Source organism: Oreochromis niloticus, linkage group LG1 (assembly GCF_001858045.2).
Source record: "Oreochromis niloticus isolate F11D_XX linkage group LG1, O_niloticus_UMD_NMBU, whole genome shotgun sequence".
Taxonomy (NCBI): domain Eukaryota; kingdom Metazoa; phylum Chordata; class Actinopteri; order Cichliformes; family Cichlidae; genus Oreochromis; species Oreochromis niloticus.
The window spans coordinates 29950785-29967980 of NC_031965.2; the positions used below are offsets into that span (position 1 = coordinate 29950785).

General features: G+C 41.1%; 1 long non-coding RNA gene across 2 annotated transcripts; it reads left to right on the plus strand.

Moving 5' to 3' along the window:
• Positions 1-53: 53 nt before the first annotated feature.
• On the plus strand, positions 54-14754 carry LOC106098091 (uncharacterized). 2 transcript variants are annotated; one of them, XR_003220211.1, is made up of 4 exons: positions 87-134; positions 9629-9695; positions 13583-13886; positions 14068-14754. It is a non-coding gene; the product is annotated as an uncharacterized LOC106098091 (long non-coding RNA). The 2 variants fall into 2 exon arrangements; XR_001224200.3 differs by lacking the exon at positions 9629-9695 and having other exon boundaries at positions 54-134.
• Positions 14755-17196: the final 2442 nt, after the last annotated feature.

The following is a 17196-nucleotide window of genomic DNA, read 5'->3' on the forward strand; positions in this document are numbered from 1 at the left end:
GTGCGGCATTTTAAGCAGAAGGGGGCACTATTACTCCACCACCGCTTAGACTGCTCGAGTCCTCTGTTCTGTTTGAATCCGGTGCTGATGATCAACATGTTTTCCTGTGTATTCGCGCTCACGTGTATATAAAGGTAAGGCAGTATGCTAAGTATAAAAAAAATTGGCATGTCATAGAGAAATTAGGTTTCGCATTTGACAAAACCGAGTCATAAATGTGTCAGTCTTTGATGATTATCGTGTAAAAAGCAAGAATGCTGCACAAAAAGAGAAGCTTGAAGCCATCGAATCAACATATACTAAACTGTACCCAAAGAAACACAAAAGAGATGTTCGTATGAAATTTACTTTCGGTATTAGCGTTTTTATGCAGTCACAGGAAGACCAAACTCGACAATTGCAAGTAAATAAAAATATAGGTGATGAATTAGCATACAGTTGCAAACTACATCACACAGCGCTATGCTGATATAAAAACAACAAAACTGAATGGGCACTTGAATGGCATATATTTTGTAGAATCTCACGCCATAGGCCTACCGGTGCGAGTTATGTTTCTTTTTCGTTAGAAACAAAGTCTTTGACCTTAAACATCACCGTTAAAACTAACTTTGCTTCTTAAAAACAATGGATTTAGTTTTTTTAAATAGTAGTGCAATATACCAGTATACAGACATGCCTGTGCAAAAGTACTTACAACATCTAAATGTTTACAATTCAGGGCATCAGAAATTCATTCAAGTTGTTATTGATTTCTTTTACATTTAATCTCTCCTCCTCAAAATATTGCAGGGTATGCCTCCCTCTCAGAGAGGATCACTAATATTTGTTGATCAGCCAAATGCTCACTCTGTTCTCCCTCTCTCTCTCTCTCTTGCTCTCTCTGACCACAGAAAGCTCTTTCCTTTCAAACCAGTTGAAAACAGCACATTGCTACTTTGCTGCAAAAGTCCAGTCTGATGGCTGTTTTGGCTCTGGATGTACTGTATGTGTACGACAAGTGCTGGGTGTGTAGAAAGTGGGTATAATCATAGGGAAGCTGAAGCACTCATGGACCCTTGAAAGGCACTTTATGTGTGTATTTGTGGCTAAGGTAATTGGGCCCCTCCCCTTGGTAAGCTGACCCATTTGACAGGGCCTGTGGTTGGGCCCTTGTACTGATATTTGTATATATGTGTGTGACTAGCAGATGATGTGTATGGTTCATGTGTTACTATGATCTCTGAAACCCGGCCCTCATGTTGGACATGGTCCTCTGGTTTGGCTTTCTCCCCCATTACCAAAGCCAGCTGGCTGATGGCACACAACTCCAAATCCCTTCGATCCAACCGAAGGGATTTGGCGTGTAGTTTAAGCTTTGACCAGTGAGGGGAGCTCTGGTGCTATTCTGCTCTCCCTTTGTTTCAGCCGGTTTCTTTGCATACTTAATTTACACACGGGTAAATACACATAGGGCATTAGCACATGCGCACACATACACACACACACACGTACACATAGGTAAACACACACTACACAGTGGTTGTTTGGTCAGATAAAGGAGTAGTGACGGGAGGGCAGAGGGTCACCGAGGGTGTCTGGCCCTCAGTGGAAACGACTGCTCCCAGCCTCCCTTTCTCTTGCCTCAGTAATAAGTGTGACCGTTTGATTCCTGCACAAAAGGAGCAATTAAAGGGAGTTGTTTAATCACCCACACTTTTATTGAGCTCGGGGTCTCTTAGCTTGCAGCTCAGGCTCCCGTCGTCGGCAGCAGCGGGCGACAGGAGTGACAGAGAAGGTCGGTGGTTTAACGGGGCGCGAAGGGGTCTCGTTTGAGTTAAGACTTCGCAGGCTACTTTGCACGCTGTGGAGGCCCCTGGGACAGAGACAAAGAGGTAGACGAGACCAGAAGACAGGTTGGCCAGCCAGGCAGAGAGATAGATAGACTTAAGATCGAGGGAGAGAGAGACTAGAGGGCAGAGTTTGGGGGACACATCAGAATCAGAATCGCTTTATTGGCCAAGTAGGATAAATGTGCAGGAATTTCTCTTGGTCGTGTTCTTGTAGAGACATGGCAACATTTTTTTGCAGTGACACAAAGCAAAAGAGGTATTTGAGCACATGACAGTGTGGTTGCACTTGTTGAGCAGGTGTGGAGAATTCCCAGAACTGCAAGAGAGTCAGTATTTAATGATTTTGAAGAGAATTGCATCAGCCACAGTATGAACAAAGCCTGAATATGATTCTTGTACATTACAAGCAGCGCAGCATGCACGGACTTGTGTGGATGCTGTGAATGCAGGGATTGCATACAAACACTTTTTTTTTTAAAACACAAAGAGAAAGAAGAAAAACAACAGAATTGGATTTTCCTACTTTACAGTCAGCCCAGAGCCCCAGTAAACCCAAACTCCCATTCAAAAGAGTACCAAGCACTGTCAGTGTCAGTGCTTTTTATCGAATTTTCAGCCTGGGTGTTACTCTATATTTGTGTATTTACTCTATATTTTTCCTTTTTTTGGCGGGTGGGGGGTGGGGGGGATTTATATCACAAAATGTAAAAGACTAGCACCACTGTGTGGTCACCAATGGGAGAAGGGTGTGTGCGCATGTTGGGTGGATGGGAGGGTGGCATTAGAAAGAGATAGAGTGTAGATGAGGATGAGTGGGAGAGGGAGGGAGGAAGGGAGCACACCATTGCTGCTCATAAAGCCAACAGCTGTGTGGGTAATGTTTTGTGACACCAAGCCTCTCCGAACCCTTCTGTTTCCCAGAGAGCTAGGAGACGCCATATTCCGTCGTCACAAATGGCTCTGTCATTCACCCCCTAAGTCTTAATTATCGCTCCCGGTTTTTTGGCCACGTTTTGTTCAGGCGTATGGATCCATCTGCACGCTGTATAATTCCACTCCGCAATTTACAAGTGGCATTTATTACAATGGCCTCTGCAGCATCTCCTCTTTAACACTGGCAGCCCTTTCCAGAAAGATGGGGGGGAACAAAAGAGCAGTGCAATCTGGCAGCAACAGTGCCCACCCTCAGTTCCCTCAAATCTCTCTCGTCTTTTTTTTTCCATCTGTACCCTTGCTCTCTGTACGACTATCTCTCTCCACCCCCGTACTACTAATTTTTCCGCCTCTATTTGTGTGTGTCTATGTGTGTGCGTGTGTGTGTTTTTTCCCTTTGTTATTAATTTAATTTTTATGGGATTCACAGTACTTGCGCAAACCGCCCCCTATCTGCCTCGAAGCAGAGGAAAAGGAAATAGCTGATGTTGATTTTTTTCCCCCTGCCCCCCAACACCCCTTCATAATTCATTTTGGATTAATTCCCCTGTCTTCAGAGACAATCCTAATTCTTTATTATTTCCACTTCACAGGCTTGATGACATCCCCATATCCACATATCATATCCAGGGGAAACTTTACACCCAGCAGACCTTCTTGTTTTCTCTCCTCTTTTCCTGTCTACTTTCTCACTTCCACCATGCTTTAATTTTCTCTCTCTCTACCTTTTGTTCATACGCATCTCGCTCTTCATTATGATTCTTTCTGTCTGCTTCTCGGTGTCTTTCCCTGTATGGTGTTTCTCACTAGAGTGAAGTTACTTGTTAGTTTCTACTCAGCGGCTGGGTCTATAGAGAGAGGCAACCAACAGAAGTCACCTGCTTGTCTCGCTCTTTCACACACACACACGTATACACCTTCCCGCCTCTTTCAGTCGATATCATAATATGTGTTCTGTGTATGTCATGTCTGCTCATCTCTTCCTATTCATATGGGAAAGAAATGACACTGAGTGTTCATTGCCATTAAAATGCCACTGGGGGGAAAAAAAACTACATTCGTCACTTGTCTTCCTTTTCGTGTAGTGCTCCACGTACTCCTCTTTAATTCGCTCACAACGCTCACTTGTCGATTTCCTTTCTTTTCGAAATGGTCAATGGCAAGAGGGCACTCTGGTTTTTGTTCTTTCTTTCTTTCTTTGGCTTAATTTTTTTTTTTTTTGCATGTCAGGTATAATTTCTTCAATCTGCCTTCTACAAATTTTCTTTGACCATTTCCACCACTGCCATGGGTGTTTTCCCTTTATGCCACATCTACTAAGCACACCCTCTCATTCGCTCTCTCTCACTCTCTCTCTCTCTCTCTCCCTCACACACACACACACACACACACACACACACACACACACACACACACACAATGCCCCATCTCCAATTCACTATTAAGTGGGCCCTGAATTTCCCCTGAGCTCTGGTATGGTGGCGGCTGCCTCTGGAGTCCGGCTGTGCTAGATGTGTTGTCTGCTCCGTTACCATTCAATTACCCTCCTGTAATCTGACAGGCTCCTCATGGCCTGCACTGGGACAATCACTAGTGTGTGCGTGTATGACTGTGCATGTCTTTTATATAAGTGCACTTCTCTCTCTCTCTTTCTCTCTCCCTCTATTGTATTTGGTGTGTGTGTGTGTGTGTGTGTGCGCACGTGTGTATGTGTGTCTGTCTGCTATTATGTCTGTCTCTTTGAGGGCATTCCTGCATTTCGGATGCATGCAGAAGCAAGGATGGTTTTTGTGTTGTATGCCTTGCTTTTCTGTTTCTTTCCCTATTACTTCTCCCATTCAATGCCTCCCTTAAATCTCAGGCCTAAAGTCACTTGACATCCTGCTGCACCCAGAAAAAAAACACACACTGATATATCAGAAGAGACTCAGTCTTGCCACAAATGACCAAACCCAACATTTTGTTCTCTTATCCCCTCCATTATTGTCTTTGTCCTCCAATCGCTGTCTTGTCTCTTATCACTTTCTTCCCTCTGTTTTTCTTCTTCATTTTATCATGTTCCCGTAATCAATGTCCTCATGCTTTTTCCTTTTCATCTTCATCTGCTCTTACCCCCTCCAACCCCACCACGTCTGTGTGAGGCAGGCTGGCTCTCGGTGTTGACCTGAGAAGGACTGACATTCAGAGGCCGGTCCCCTGCCTGCAGCACTGACATTTCTGCCAGACTTTGATGGCGCCTTTGAACAGAGATGTGTGGAGGGAAGAGCTGCCTGTCTCTCCGCCTTCCAGCAGCTCTAGCTCTGCCTCTCCACTACTCAAAGTGAGATGTACTGTAGCAGATTGCTCTACCATTGCACATGCCGGGACACAAGCACAAACATATACAGGAACAGAACTGTGCATACATACATACACTGTGTACACACACCTGTACTCTAACATTCATATATATCTGTACTGATGATGTTATTCGCATATGAAATGCACAACCACACATGCTCACACACAATCACATAGCTCCTGCTGGGATGCCTTCAAAGACCCTCATTGCGCCCCTGGGATAAAATTGGCATGGGTAGAGAGACAGAAGAGCAGGTTGTTGGATGGGACCTGGTTATCGCTCCCACCTCTCCTCTTTCTGCTGAGCACCCTGCCCCCTTCAAAGACACCCATGTCACTCTAGTAACGCTGTAGCATCTCCACTTGTTCTCCTCTTCTTCTGCATCTGTTGTGCCTTCCAATCTTCTAGCCGCTCCGCCCTGCATCACGTTCCCTTTATTACCAGTTTTTCCAGAAGGTTACCAAAAACACAGGAGAAATAAATAAATGACTGAATGAATAAATAAATAGGGGAATACAGACAGAAAATCAGTTGATGGGTGTTCCTCTTCTGACAATCAGTGCAGCGTGATGTAAAAAATGTAATTCTGTAGTGATACAGTGAATGCCAATGTTTTGCCATGTTTGTTGCTTTGGCAGATACTCCCATCTCTCCACTGTCACTACAGGGAGTGGGATTTTTCTTTTTAATGTGTTGGAGTTAGGGACCAAAGCATGTGGTGCACTTTGAGTCTAATTAAAATGACTTGGCTATTTTGCCATGCATTGGGTCTTTCAAAGAGAGGTGGGTGAGAATTGAAACCCTCAATTTTGTTTCACTTGGTTCCACTTCTCTGTGGAGTTGGACTGAACCAAGTCTTGATGAGAGTGTGGATTTGACAGCTGTGCATGCATGCTGATGCATATTTGTGGATGTGTTTATGTGTGCGTGCACACTGTAAAAATGCCCATTTTAATAAGTCACTTAATTTGTATTCAGTCCTATAGTCATAAATAATTTAACTTGCAGTGCAGGAGCATTAAATGACCAGACCACAAAGTGTGCAGATTGCAGTGCTCTTGTCAGGCAGTTTATCAGCTAAGTTTGACTTGACGTCATTTTGGTCTTATTGACGTTCCTGGAAAGAGGCAAGATTTTTTAGATCCTGTGATAAGAGATATGCTGCCAAAATGTCCATCTTGTATTATTTCATTATATTATCTTTGCTTAAATCAGTCATCTTACACACTAAAACAGCATGTGACACTAATTCACTTGTGTCTAATGCAACAGACTCACTTTCAAGTGCTTTCTTGTATTAACTGATGTTTTCTTTGAAAAAGGCAGAGTAATTGCTTTCTTTGAAGATTGTCTCTTGTTTTGAGGAACACATTAAAGAAAGATTGTTCTAAGGCTGTGGCTATTCTATTGTCTGTTAGGGCACTGGAATACTAGGGCCCCTCCAGTATTAATCACCATTATGTTATATTGATCTGACACCACCAGCAACAGTCTTATAAAACAACGTAAACGTCCTCCTCAGGTTAAATATCATCTCCTAAACTGAAATCATAGCACTAACGTACGTAAACATGTAGAAGCATGCTTATTTATTCCTGATATTACTTATTGTCAGCAGATTAGATGTGCAACCCTTCTGTATCTGGACAGCTGACAATGAGCCAGCTAATCGACAACAACAGCCGGTTGTAAGCTAATATTATGCCAGCTAATGTTAGGCTTGAGTGTCCTAAAAGTCACATTTTCCTCTGATAAATGGTTTGATTACATTCTCACATCATATGAGATTTTATTTGCTAAGTGTCCACTTCAGAAAAACTTTCACTAACACTAGCTAACAGCAGCTAACAGAGCTAACTCCTATTTGATGACAATGCTGAGGTCACTGACTCATCGACTTACATTAGACTGCTTTCACACAGTCTTACAACTTCCTCCAGACTAAATAGACGTGGACGCTTCTCACGCGACATTGGAATGTGAAGTAAAAGTGAACTGACAGCCTACCCAGACTCTGGTCCAGAGTCACTTTGCTATCTGGGTACTCTCACTACAGACAAATGGTAGCCAGAGTTTTTGAGGAAACTCTGGGGTAGAATACTCCAAAATATTTACACACACATACCTGTTTTTAATCCATAATTTATTGCTAAGTGTTGATATTATTCTAATATGTTAAAATATATTGAATACAAAAATGTTTCGTTACACAAGCGGTAGTAGAAACATGCTTGCGGGAAGGATAAAGAAACAATTCAGTTGACTGCAGTCTCCAACCCTTTGACATCTAGGGTGAAACACACTAAATACTTCACAAAAACACAAACTACTCACTCATCAGAACTTAATCTTCCAGGACTTGAGCTCAGCAATGTTACTGAAAACACTGTTCAAGTAGAAAGTCATGCCCTTCGTCTTTTGAGGACCACTCTTTTGCTTTGGCTTACTAAATGTAATTTACAACGCTGATGACTAATCTGCAAACACTTGCTGAAAAATAAATTGTTACATAGCTGATGCTAACAGGTTCATGTGCATTTTCCACAAATGACAGAGAACAAGGTCAGGAAGTACAAGTAATATTTTTCCCAGCATGCCCTCTGCCCTCTACGCATCTTTACTTTTGAGAAACTCTGCCTCTCTTAGATGCTCTTTTTTTTATACCCAGTCATATTACTGACCAGTTGCAGATTAACGTAATTAATTGTGAAACTGTTTCTTTTTAGTACCACTTACTTTTCCGGCCTTCTGTTGCAACTGTCCTAACTTTTTTGAGGCCCGTTGCTGCCATCAAATTCAAAATGAGCTAGTATTTGTCGTGAAACAGTGAAATATCTGAGTCTAAATATTTGCTACATTATCTTTTCTATGTTTTTTTTCTTTTGTGAATAACATCTGTTTATGAGATTTGCAAATCACTGCATTCTGTTTGCATTTGCATTTTACAGAGTGTACCAACTTTTTGGGGAATTGGGGTTTTACTAGTTACTCACCATCATCTAATTTTTTCCCCTCTTCCCCAATCCCTCTTCATTTTTGTTGAGGGGCTCTGTTGTTGTCATTTGGTTTGTTGAAATGAAATCATTCATACCACTTTTCAGGAGAGTGAGTGAAGTCACGGGGGGCCCTCTTAGTAAGGTCAGGTCTCTCCTTCTGCAAACTTTGCACATTGCCACTGCTGTAGTTTAAAGTTTGCCAGCCCTTATAGACCTGCCACTTTCCTGTGGTCTGTCCCTCTGTTCCCTGTTGTGATTCACTGCAAATAATTGTCAATAAATTGCATGTATGTGTCGGGTAGAAGTGCAATTGTTATACAAATGAATCCAATTAAATCCAATTTAGAATTTAACTGTAGATTCAGAGTATTTCTTTATTCAGATTACCTTCTTTAGACACATCTAAACACATTTTTAATTTCTTAGATTGGACTGAAGGAAAGCTTCCTCTTTCACAGTTGCCAACGATGTATTAACACTTAGAGTGTATCTATTTTATTTGCCACCATTTCATGTGCAAAAAAGTTCGATTTGACCACTGAATTTGCAGAGAAATTGTGTCTTGATGCATGTCTGGCTATGTGTATTTGAATGAGAGAGGAAGACAGGAAGTGACAGGCACCTCTCAAAAAGCCCTCCTGCCCAGTAGCATGGCATGATTCCTTTCTGTCATGATTCCTTGGCATGAAGTCTTTCTTGCCAGCTCCCCTCCCTTCCAACCCTCCCTCTCTTCTCTGCAAGCTGGGGGCCCCAGGGTGCCTCCAGCCTTCCTGTGCTGGACTATTGATTGGGAATAGGGCTGCAGCTCACCTGCTAATTGAAAGCCGATTGGGGCCCTGGGGCAGAGCTGTAAAACAGGCCCCACGTGGCATTAAAAACTGAAGGCTGACGGGCCACTGTAAATCCAGAGCTGCTAATAGTCATGGTGTATATCCATCTGTGTTAGAGCTGTATGAGAGTGTGTGTGTGTGTGTATGTGCCTGTCTTTGTGCTCTTCTAAACTAAGTAGCCACATATACATAATGGATGTGTGATATGTGTGTGAACATCTTAACTAGTGCCTATTTGTAAGTGCATGTGCAAGTATATACTACTGTACACGTGTTTGTGTTAGCACATACATTAAAATGTGTGTGCATGTTTGAGTGGTAACACTGGCATATTATGCACAGGTGGTTCATGGTAACAGCCTGGTTTCCCATCGCACCAGGAGGACAGCCTTGCCTGTAATGGACACATCCTTCCTCTTTCTTCAATCCTCCTGACAACAGAAGCAAACAGAAGCATCTCTCCCTCCCTTCCTCTTCCTCGGTCTCTCTTTCTCTCCCATCGTCTAGCTTTCTCTTCTGTCTTTGTCTCTGCACAAGTCACACCTGTGATCCTTCACTGAGACATCGGCTCTTGAGCTGAGCGTCATTTTTTCTAAGCATTTCTGTCTTTCTCATTTTTTTCCATAACTGCCTGTCTTTGTGTGTGTGTGTGTTTATACCTGTTTGTGTGTGTGTGTGTGTGTGTGTATGTGGCAGGTTCACAGTTGGTGTTCCAGTACATCCCAAATTTGTGTGATGGAGCTGAGACCATTTCCCTGTTTAGGTCAGTCAACTGCTCTGACACCAAACAGTATAGCTTCACAGATCTTACTTTATATAGCAGGAATCAGGAAACCTGCTTCCCCAAACTATTGTTGCTGAATAGAAAGTGCATGGTTTTCCATCATTTTTTGGACAGTGCAGGTCTGCGTTTCTGCACACCTTTAGCCCGACAGCATATCTATCTGTCTATCTACAAGATCTTTGCCCTTCATGCATATTTTTTCTTCTATTAAATCTCACTTTACTTTTTGCTCAGCCCCCTTCTCTGTCTCGCTGCCTATCTCTATCTGAGCTGTGTGATTGAGTAGGGAGAGCGCTGGCCGTCCTGCAGCATGGCGCGTGGAAACAGAGGTTAATTGGATTGTAATTAGAGCAGAGGTGATTAATTGATAGCATCTGTAAATTTGGATGTTTCCATTGTAAATGTGACAAATGAAAGCGTGGTAGGCCAGAGGAGAAAGGGCAGAGAGAGTAAGAGAATGAGACAGACAAAAAGAGAGAGAGATAGACACAAAAGCATAAGAAAAAGATGAAGAGTTACATGAAGAAAAAGCAGAATAGAGTTAGGAATAAGAAAGAGGTTTATTTTTAGTTATTGCTACAGCTGTTTCCCACTGTGTTATAGGCAGATAAATATGATTGAATGCTTGTTTAATCAAGCAGCATCTGGGTGGCAGCTGACATACTGTGCTTACTTTTAGTGGCTTACATTCTAGAATTGACTCAAATTGTTTTGTTCCACAAGTGTGCACAATAAAACTGCACACTGACCTGTAGTTTTGTTGTACGTTTTGTGGCCTATGACAATTTCAATTAGTTTCTATATGCAGATTCATCCTGTTGTCTATGACAGTGAAAAGTATCAGAAAGCGCAGCTCTTCCACACATTGTAAATAATAACTTTGCCAGCGAAATTTCTACACAGATTATGAAACGTATGTTTAGTTATCATGCATAATTGTCTCTTTTCCACTGCTGTGGTCCGTGCCTAATCTAGCACCAGGTCCATTAATTTCTCCTGAAAACAGATCACAGCCTGTGCCAAAAAGCTGGCATTAGCACAAATTTCCAGTTTGGAACAGGTGACATTACTGTTTGTTTGAAAGCCCACTGCAAGAAACCCATGGATCTGAAGATGCAGCACACAGATTCTGCCAGTCATGGTTTTCAACTCATAAAAATGCACTCTTATAATTCAATTCAATTCAATTTATTTCAATTAAGTTACATTTTGACTAATATAGCACTAAATCACTGCAACATTTGCTGCAAGGCAGTATATATTGTAAGGTAAAGACCCTACAATAATACAAAAAACCCCCAACAACCCCTTTTGATCAAGCATTTGGCAACAGGGGGAAAGAAAAACTCCTTTTTAACAGGAAGAAAAACTCTGGCAGAACCTAGCTCAGGGCCAGTCAGCCATCTGCCACAACTGGTTGGGGGTGATGGGACAGAGACAAGACAAAACACAATGTGTAAGAATGTCAGAGATAAATAATAACTAATGATTAAATGCAGTGTGGTGTTTGAGGACATAGAGACAGCAGCAGCAATCACTACAGGATAAACTCAGGTGTAATTTAGAATGTTAATTATGCCCCTGTGACCAAGGATCTGCTATTATGGATGTTGACTCAGTGAAATGGCTGTGACATAAAAAATAGGGTCTTTATTTCATGTTAAAGCAAGGCAAGATTGAGAGCATGTCAGTTGAAAAGAGGTAAATGTCAGACAAGTAATTCTTCTCTTTATATCATGCTCATTATGATATGTGATACGTGACTTTCTGAATCGCATTTCATTAATGATCTGAACAGCTGGGTGCAAATTTAACCATTAATACAATTTCATAATTAAATAATTCATTAGTAGAAGATGTTTCAGCTAAATATTGTTAAAATACAGTAAGGCTTTAGTCCATTAGTCTCAAATTTAGAAATAATGTCTGCACTTACCATTTTTCTTGGTTTGTGTGTCCATAATATAAACTATCGTGGCATTCTTTTCAAGTATTCCACTAAAAAAAGGCGCATTGATCATGTTAGCCATCTGGATTGAGCTGTTACCCCAGAAATACATTTGCTGGTTCTGTGTTAGCGATGGGAATTGATAAGACTTTAACGATTCAGGTTCCATTATCAATATCTCACTTGCTCCGCTTTGAGAGTCACCACCATCTCTAAGCAGCACATCAAAGGCATGCAAATTAATTGCATGTTGGAGGTATTGCCCCTCTTTGTTGTAAGCAGTGTTTGGGTCATTACTCCAAAAAAGTAATGTACTAGACATATGCTCGGACCACTTTTCTTAAAAGTAATGCGGCACTTCATAGACACAGGGAGTTTGCGTCGTTTCTTTTGCTCTCTCTGTAGTTGGAATACTGACGACTCACTTACAGTTTTGCTGTTGTAGTGGAAAAAAAGAGAACACCTTTTATAATGACATGTGACCAAAACGGCAAGGCCGTGATGATCCACTTGGCAAAGTAAATCCGTTGGGTATCTTTGTTGGCTTTCAGACGTCAGTTCTGTCAATTCTGTCAATTCTGACAGCTAAAAAACCAAACGGGACAGGCAAAAAAATAAAAATAAAATATATATATACATATATATGTATATATATATATATATATGTATATGTTGACATGTGTAACCTAGTGTCTGTGAAGGTTCTCAGTCTTCCATGTCATGGAGCTTGGAAAGAAAAGTAACTGGACTTGAAGAAATCCAATTAAAGATGTGGGCTTGTCAATCAAAATCATCAGCAACTTCTAAACTCAAATGGGTGGTTTTTCTAAAAATTTTAGAAAAAGAGGCTGACGAAAGTAGAAAGGATAATTAGATAACAAAAACAATTGGCATTGCATAATGACTTATCAATAAATGTTATTTGCTGACAGGAATTTTAACAGTATTGGCATTGTAAGTGGGAGTCTGCACAGTCCATACAATGTCACCATACCATAGTGCCACCATACAAATACAGTATTTTTACAAATACCGATACACATACATATGTAGTTATAGAAATCTTATTGAATATTTGTCAATATGATTCATTTTTCTTGTACTTATTGACATTGTTTGTGACACTGTCATTGTGTTTTGTTCCCTCAGTCATGTTTGAACATTCTTGCTCATATAATGTTATGACTCATACTATTCCTCACATGAAGATGTAATCTGAAATGTAGCTTGTGGAGAGGATATGAAAGATGCCCCATGTAAGGTGAATGTGTATTGAGTTCGTCAGAAGTAATGGCTAAGCTCATGCTGAGAAGGTTTTGCGGCATCAACCCTCCAACAAACCTTTTTTATGGGAGATATATATAGTAAGATAAAGTACTGTTTACTCTCCCAGGAGGAAATTCAGTTTACATGCACAGCAATGGACAACATGTGATACATACACAAGTAACAACATCCACAGTAGAGCCAAAACCTGGGCAAGCCATCAAATTAAAGCATCATCCATGCACAGAGAAATTAACAAGGCTGTTTTTTCCATCATCTGAGCACAGAAAAATTAATAGGCCTGTACTTTTTACAATCGCAGGTTCTCCAGTGTAATTTCTTGGGCAGGTTTCACAACTATGAAAACCTTTTCAGAGAATATGTGGATGGCTCACGATTGCTCATGTGGTTCGTTGCTCAACGGAACAAATTGTTCATTAACTGTGGGCCTAATGCTCTAACAAATGTCCCAGGAACATTGCTGCGGTGGACCACACGACGATGGAATTAAGCTAATCAAATAAGCCTCCAGTCATGTCCTATCAGACAGCTCCAGACTGTAGCAAATGAGCCCACGTCGCAAAATTTACATTTCGTCTTCCCCAGGGGACAGGTTGGGTCCCACCTCACCACTACTTTTCTCCCCAATCAGCATCTGGCTCCTGGAGGAAGAAGATGGAAATGGGGAAAAAGAGAGATGTGATAGTTCCTGGCTGTACAGTGAAGCCGCTGAACCTCTCCTGCCACTTCCTGGGCACGCTTCTGATGAATAAGGGAGAGAAAATAGAGACGATGACAGCAGGGGAAATATTTGCTGTTGCGGTTGGAGTGCCACTCAGATCCCAAGAATGAGGGCCAGGCATATTTGCGCAGCTGTCCATTTCCCAAGCGCCGAGTGCATGAGTGTGGGCCCGCTGGAGACTATTTGTTTGTCAAAGTCACTATGGCTGCGATCTGTAAGTTATTTGTGCCTTTGGTTTTGAGTTACTCTATAAGTGTGTTTGCATACATGCATCTATGGGCCTACTGTGTGTGTGTGTGTGTGTGTGTGTGTGTGTGTGTGTGTGTGTGTGTGTGTGTGTTCGATTTACTGTGTATCCAGCGAGAATTGAATCCATCTGTCTTTCTTGGATAAAGATGCCAGAAACAAGGAAGAAGGAGAGACTGTGCTCCAAGAGAGAGTTGGGATGCAAGGAGAGCCAAACAGATGCCCTCATAATTCCTAACTTGTCTCCTTGCTGCCTTCGTCCTTCCAGATGCTCACTAACTTGTCATCTCCCATTCTTTTGTGGAGTATAGGCCTATAGAGAAAATGTATGCACCCCATGCAAATGTGTTATTTTCTTAACATATTTTGAACTGCTATTCCCTGCAGCAATAAGTAAATTAAATGAAAGCAATGCACAGATGCAACTGTAAACACAAAACATAACCAGAGCTAACACTAGAGGCAAACATGCAGCGCTAATGGTGTAATAATAAATAAATGTTGTTGTTTTTTATTGTGGTGAACCTGCTGTACTGTAATAAAAGCCAACTCCATCTACATGTTTCGTGTGTTCCCTGCTAAGATCTTTCTTTGTAAATGGATTTTCGTCATGTAAATATTGATTCCTGCAGTGTCCCAAATGTATGGCAGGGTTTCGGGAATAGTGCTACTTGAATTTTCATCCGGGTAAGGTGATAGTTTCAGGTATCTGAAACAGTGCTAAAAGCAAAGAGCATGACTTTATTATTCATCTACTGATAGGATAAAAATTTGTTTTGTCATAATGTGGTCCATCACCTACTAGATGAAGAGCGGGATGCCATGGACATCCTAAAATCTTCGAATTGTGTTTCACAAATTGTGACTTTAACAATTAATTACAACGATACTGCAAGTTAAGAAAATGAATAATTGGATACATGAGTATCTCCTATTTGTGAACTAGCTGGTATTGACCATGTTCAATAACTAAAGGAGCTAAAGAATAAATTATAGTGCTTTATGGCCTTTGCTTGGCTTCAAGCAAGCTAATCTTGTTACAAAGCTTGATGGAAAAAAATGCATATCAAATTAGCAATGACAAATGACCCATTATCAAGTTTAAATATGTTAACAGTGCTGAGATATGTCTGAGCTCCCTAAGACGGTGCTTGGTATTCAGTGAACGTATATATTGCTTTATACAAACCTTGTGCGTCTTGACCTAAATCGCTGCATGGTCAGTGACCTGTACTGCCCCAAGAGCTTCACCTTCCCTCTCTCTAAGACTTGCATTTTTCAGTGTATGAGAGGAAAAATCCAATTCACAGCAAAATATTGTTTTCAGTTCAATACATTCTGAGTTTGTGTTTATGCAAACCTTATCCTAATATCAATAATGTTAGCTCTACTCTCGGTGGTAAACATAAGAGTGTTTCTGAAATTTTGCTGACTCACGAAGATGCAATGAGTGAAACTACACTGTGTTTTATCCGAGTCAGAAGTAGGTGGTTTTGAGTTAGAGTACCTGTCAGGGCTCAGATTAAAGGACCAAAAAGCTCAGCACAATAAATAAGCAGATAAAGGTAATACAAGTTTACTTGGATCGAATAGGTTGCATAAAGGGTGCAAAACCAAGGTAGACAGAGGGAGCTTCCAGGATTACAGACAGGCACAAGAATCAGGCAGAGTACAAGTATGTAAAAAGAATGCTGAAAAGCAGTGCCACAGTGCTCTAGCAGTACTGAAGGGTTGAGTTGGGAAGCAGATGCAGGTGAATGGAGAAAAGTCAACTCAAATGATTAACTAGTCAAAAACTGTCAGGTAGGAGTCGCAGGGTCTGACGTGAGAAGAGAGTGGATGGAACACAGACAACCGCAGGCAAAAACTGATGTAAATACCTGTATACATTGGAACTGAATGCTGTAAACAGATGCAAATCATGTAATACAGATTCACTCAACACAAAGATACAGTGAATCATCTGGATAGGCTATTTCATAAATAGCAGCAGAGAGATGACGTGGTCTCGATTTCAAACAAAGCACTGCAACCGTTTTCAGATGCTAATGTAAAACATTCCTATTGCAGCAGAGCTAATGATAGTATTTAAACTTCTTGGGTGCTGTTTTGAAGTTTAACTGAAAAAAATACATTTTCCCTACATATTTTTTAGCATAAACCATTATGATTTGTCTGGGGATCATCACATATTTGCAGCTTCTATTTGTTATCTTCTCTCAGAACAACAACTACCCCTTTAAGTTTGACCCGAGGCAGTAACTTACTATGAGGAAGCTGTAGTTCCCTCTCATTAATATACAGTATGACACATGGAGTTGAATTTCCAAGAAGGCAGAGTGCAGAGTACTTGTGATATCACTGGGACCCCAAAATTGCTTCAAAATGTTTGCATTATCTGATAGACATGAAAAGAGACTTGAAATATTTCCCTGGGTTTGCTCAGACTGAAGAAGGGCTAATATCACTCCTCCAACTCCCTTCATTTCTGCTGCACACCTCCCTTGCCCATTCCCTAATTTGCTGAATCGCTTTGGGCCGATTTCTTTGCATACTCTCACAGAGATTGTGTCACATGTGAGCCTTTCCTCTAGTCCCGTTGATAATATTCCCACAAATTTATTCAGCGAAGTTATGACTAGTGTGGGCCCAATTTGCTTTTTATTCAAAACATATTTCTTTCATCTAGATGTGTTCCAGATATTTTGGGAGGGCTTGGGCTCAGAGGATGCTAAAATGGTCGAGTCTTGATAATTCTATTAGTGAAAAAGAATTTTAAAAATCAAATGGAACTAAATTATTGTTGCATTATGAAAGGTTTCAGTCTCTCATTTTTGTTTATACTCGAACTGTTCTTTTGTTTTGTTTGACCATTTGTTGATGGTTGCCAGTTCATGGAAGGTCATCAAATTGGTCTTGACCTTAGAGGTGGGTACAATTTACCCGTGCACGGCCCAGCTGTCAAAAAAAGTCTTACTTTAGTTACTTAGCTTCTGTGACAGTAGGGATGAATCAAATGGTTGAGCAGGCAGTCAAAGGGTTAAAACAGTCTGCAGTCAACATAATCACAGTCATAACAATACCTTCACATCTATTGGACAATCCTAGGATCCTGGATGATTTACTTCTTTCTCCAAGTGAAAGCCACTGCCAGGGAACTATTTATTTATAGTTTGCAGCTGACTTTGTTAAATGCCAGATTTTTGGTGTATTTTGGTCCATCAAACTAGAAATCATCTACACTAACAGTGGTTTCACAATATTGTATCTTGCTGCAT